This window comes from Moschus berezovskii, chromosome 6 (assembly GCF_049115385.1).
Source record: "Moschus berezovskii isolate FMDL1 chromosome 6, NW_MosBer_1.0, whole genome shotgun sequence".
NCBI lineage: Eukaryota > Metazoa > Chordata > Mammalia > Artiodactyla > Moschidae > Moschus > Moschus berezovskii.
In genome coordinates, this window is record NC_142465.1 from 77750863 (window position 1) to 77756218 (window position 5356).

At 43.7% G+C, this 5356-nt stretch overlaps 1 non-coding gene across 1 annotated transcript; it reads left to right on the forward strand.

Moving 5' to 3' along the window:
* The first annotated feature begins 365 nt into the window (after positions 1-365).
* On the forward strand, positions 366-437 carry TRNAC-ACA (transfer RNA cysteine (anticodon ACA)). Its single transcript has one exon. It is a non-coding gene; the product is annotated as a tRNA-Cys (tRNA).
* Positions 438-5356: the final 4919 nt, after the last annotated feature.

Here is a 5356-nt window from a genome sequence, read left to right on the forward strand (position 1 = left end):
CTGTTCCTTATTCACAAACTTGCTGCGTGATCTCGGTCAAGTTCACACGGTCCTCTGCACTTCCTGATAGGAAGTCTCTTCCTGATAGTAAGAACTGTTTATCGCACATCTTTAAAGAATTCAATTCAGGTCCAATCTAATTCATCTAACAACCCAGGAGGGAAGGCTTTATTGTCCATCTTATATTCAAAGAAGCAGGCTCAGAGAGGTGGAGTGACTTGTCCAAGACTGTGTAGAGGATCTCAGTGGAACCTAGCCTCAGGGTGTAGTAAGGAAGAATGAATCTGACTCCATGCTAGCTGTTTCTTTTACTTTAACCCTTGCATTCTATTGTTTTTGCTGCAAGTTAAGAATGTTACAGAGCTTCCCTGGTGGCTCAGATGGTAAAGCGTCTGCCTACAATGCAGGAGACCCGGGTTCGATCCCTGGGTTGGGAAGAGCTCCTGGAGAAGGAAATGGCAACCCACTCCAGTATTCTTGCCAGGAGAATCTCACGGACATAGGAGCCTGGTAAGCTACAGTCCGTGGGGTTGCAAAGAGTCGGACACGACTGAGTGACTTAAGCTAAGGAGCTAAGCTAAGCTAAGCTAAGAATGTTACCTATAGCCTGAAATATACAGAAGAGCACATTCTCAAGAATTCTCACATTTTCCATTCATATAGAGATAAAAGGTTTCATAAGAGAGAATAACATTTGTCTTGTTGGAGGTTTATAGGAACATTGTGACCTAACCTACATGGACAGCTCAAGAACAAAGTCAAGAAGTTTGAAACAATCAACCATATTCCTCCCCTTTTAGTACCAGAGATCAAATTGCCAACATCCGCTGGATCATGGAGAAAGCAAGAGAGTTTCAGAAAAACATCTATTTCTGCTTTATTGACTATGCCAAAGCCTTTGACTGTGTCGATCACAATAAACTGTGGAACATTCTGAAAGAGATGGGAATCCCAGACCACCTGATCTGCCTCTTGAGAAACCTGTATGCAGGTCAGGAAGCAACTGTTAGAACTGGACATGGAACAACAGACTGGTTCCAAATAGGAAAAGGTGTACGTCAAGGTTGTATATTGTCACCTTGCTTATTTAACTTCTATGCAGAGTACATCATGAGGAACGCTGGGCTGGAAGAAGCACAAGCTGGAATCAAGATTGTTGGGAGAAATATCAATAACCTCAGATATGCAGATGACACTACCCTTATGGCAGAAAGTGAAGAGGAACTCAAAAGCCTCTTGATGAAAGTGAAAGAGGAGAGTGAAAAGGTTGGCTTGAAGCTCAACATTCAGAAAACAAAGATCATGGCATCTGGTCCCATCACTTCATGGGAAATAGATGGAAAAACAGTGGAGACAGTGTCAGACTTTGTTTTTTTGGGCTCCAAAATCACTGCAGATGCTGATTGCAGCCATGAAATTAAAAGACGCTTGCTCCTTGGAAGGAAAGTTATGACCAACCTTGATAGTATATTAAAAAGCAGAGACATTACTTTGCCAACCAAGGTCCGTCTAGTCAAGGCAATGGTTTTTCCCGTGGTCATGTATGGATGTGAGAGTTGGACTGTGAAGAAGGCTGACCGCCGAAGAATCGATGCTTTTGAACTGTGGTGTTGGAGAAGACTCTTGAGAGTCCCTTGGACTGCAAGGAGATCCAACCAGTCCATTCTAGAGGAGATCAATCCTGGATGTTCATTTGAGGGACTGATGCTAAAGCTGAAACTGCAATACTTTGGCCACCTCATGCGACGAGTTGACTCACTGGAAAAGACTCTGATGCTGGGAAAGGTTGGGGGCGGGAGGAGAAGGGGACGACGGAGAATGAGATGGCTGGATGGCATCACCGACTCTGTGGACATGAGTTTGAGTGAACTCCGGGAGTTGGTGATGGACAGGGAGGCCTGGCGTGCTGTGATTCATGGGGTCGCGAAGAGTCGGACACGACTGAGCGACTGAACTGAACTGAACTGAAGCCTGAATTCCAACTTAGGTAAATTGTTCTTTGGGACACTTGTCCACCATCTTCTCAGTCACCTGGCTTTCCAAATAAAATCACTGTTTCATGCCTCAACAACTTGTGTCTTGACTTATTAAAGATAAGATGGGAGGAGCAGTAAAGATAAAAATCAGGATGAAATAAAAACACAGAGGAGGGGTGGGTAGCAGTGAGAGGACCTCAGAGGTACTATACCTTTTCATTGACCTTTCTTTCCTGTCTTTTGTTGTGGTGGAAAGCATTCTGGTTTTGGGTAGACTTGGGTTAGAATAAGAACTGTCAGTTCCTGAATGACTTTGGGCAGGGTACCCAACTTCCCTGGACCTCAGATGCCCCATTTGTTAAGTAGGCATCTGTGTAGATGTGGAAGTGTCCGACTAAAACCTCCCTTCAAGAGGGAACCTGCTGTGAGGGATGGAGGTGGCTGATAGCCCCCAGGTGTGACACCTTCAGATCTCATGGAAGCATTTTTATGTTGAGAGCAGTCTCCCTGGGCTGTTCCCAGTCAAATATTTCCCAGTCAATATTTCATGAGGTTCAGATTTATAATGCATGTAAGCATTAGTCACTCAGTTGTGTCTGACTCTTTGCAACCCCATGGACTCTAGCCTGCCAGGCTCCTCTCTCCATGGAGTTCTCCAGGCAAGAATACTGGAGTAGGTATCCATTCCCTTCTCCAGAGAATCTTCCCAACCCAGAGATCAAACCTGGGTCTCCTGCATTACAGGCATTCTTTACTTTCTGAGCCACCAGTGAAGCCCATAAGGCATGTAAACCATAAATAATTCAAATTTAAAGTCCTGACCTCCCTCAGCTTGGAAATTGGCCCTCAGTAGGGACAAAGAATATGGTTGACTCTGGTCTTTCTCTTGATCACCTAGGAATGTGCTGTTTCTGTCACCTTTAGGGTTAGCCCAGATGAAGAGGGGACTAATTGCACGTGGCTGACATTGTTGGAAGCTAATGTTGACATCTAGGCTTGGTGAACAGTTAAAACTGACTTTTCTTTCTTGGATCATATTTGTGTGTTTCCTTGGGATTTTCCATCAGGGCAATTCCTTTACTGAAACTAATGTGTTCTCTGGGGAACAATCTTTTGTTTCCCATCAGCCCTTGGTTTTCTGGTAGTTCATCCTCTGATTGAGTGCTTCTAGGCATCCTCATGGACAAGATTCTTCAGAGACATTTCAGGCAGTCTCTGAGTTGTGGCTGATATCTGTGGTCCAAGAAAATACATACCTCTGAAAGAATAGCTTTCACCCAGTGGAACTCTACTCATGTTCAACTCAGCTGCTCATGTAATTCTAATACTCTTTTAATCCCCAGGGACACAGGCCAAGTTGTCTCTGTGACCCCAGTAATCTTTTATTATCTAATTTAAAGTCAAGAGGTATAGCTCCTTCCCTCCATCTTGAGGGGAAAAAAGGAAAAGAGACCCTACAACATTCCAACAGCGTTTTCCAAAGGGTTCCACTCTCCAAATACTTGCAACTCAACATTTTTACAGTCTGGGGTTTTGCTTGCAGAGCCAGCTTTTATCACATCCTTTCCAAGTCCCATATGAGGGATATGGTATCTCATTTTAGGGTATAGGGGTATATATCATCTGTTATACATTCTAAACTTTTGAGATCACTGTTGAAACACTGAGACAACAGAAAGAGCTACCTTTGGCAGTTGGTTTCACTTATATACAACCCAGCTTTCCCAGTCATCCCATTTCAGACATGACAGTACAGAACAGGCAATTTTGCAAAGCACAGCTGCTTCTGAACCCATTAGGTGAAGTTTCAGGAAACAACTTGGCTGACTGTTAGATTTTTATCAGCTTAGCCTTTGAAAACGATGGATGATAAGAGCAATGTATGTATGATCACTACTGTGAGGGAGACTTTCAAAGTCCGTTTTCTGCTAGACAAGGTTGTTCGGAAATATATTGACTAACTGATCAACCATTCACAGGACCAGATCAGTTAAACATGGCAGCTGCTAACAGGATTTGACAGATATCAAAACTCATTTCCATCTTTTTAAAAAATGACATTGTACAAAGAATCTAAAACTTCTGGGAACAGTGAAAAGCAAAGTAAAATTCTAGGATTCCTGATTTTTTAGCAGCAGATAGAAGATGTAGTATAGTTGCTTAGGGTCCAGATTCTCGGGTCAAATAGAGCCAGGTTTGAATTTTTACTCCCCAAACTTACTAACTGGGTATCGTTGGTCACATTTTCCTTATCTGAAAACTCTGATTTATAGGGTTCATGTGACTATTGAACAAGGCAAGTCACTAGTGCTGTGCCTTAGACATGTTAAATATGTATCACCAAACTATTAATAGTTGTTATTACCAACATAGCGGTTTTAGCCCCAAGAATCAACATACCCAGGTTTGAATCTCAGCTATGTTACTTACCAGATTTGTGGGCTTGTCCATAAAATGTGGTATTAATAAAATCTATCCTTACTTTGAACTGTGGTGTTGGAGAAGACTCTTGAGAGTCCCTTGTACCGCAAGGAGATCCAACCAGTCCCTTCTAAGGGTGATCGATCCTGGGTGTTCATTGGAAGGACTGATGCTAAAGCTGAAACTGCAATACTTTGGTTACCTCATGCGACGAGTTGACTCACTAGAAAAGACTCTGATGCTAGGAAAGGTTGGGGGCGGGAGGAGAAGGGGACGACCGAGAATGAGATGGCTGGATGGCATCACTGACTCTGTGGACACGTTTGAGTGAACTCTGGGAGTTGGTGATGGACAGGGAGGCCTGGGGTGCTGTGATTCATGGGGTCGCGGAGAGTCGGACATGACTGAGCGACTGAACTGAACTGAACTGAACTGAATCCTTACTTATGGGGCTTCCCAGTGGCTCAGTGGTAAAGAATCTGTCAGCCAACGCAGGAGACATGAATTCTATCCCTGGTCAGGAAGATCCCCTGGAGAAGGAAATGGCAACCCACTACAGTATTCTTGCCTAGGAAATACCATGGACAGAAGAACATGGCGGGCTACACAGTCTATGGGGTCGTAAAAAAGAGTTGAACATTACTTTGTGACTAAAAACAACAACAAATTGTTACTGAGATCCTTTTTGTAGTCTTTTATTCTAGGAATTGCAAAAAATGGAAAATAGGGTCTGTTCAGTCATGTAAGGATTGCTTAATTTCTTCCCTCTTCCACCACTTCGTTAAAAATGGATCAAAAATATTCATGAAGGACTTCCCTGGTGGTTCAGTGGTTAAGAATCTGCCTGTCAATGCAGGGGACACTGGTCCAGTCCCTCGTCTGGGAGGACCCCACATGCCACGGAGCAACTAAGCCTGTGCACTACAGCTGCTGAGACTGTGCTCTAGAATCTCATGTTC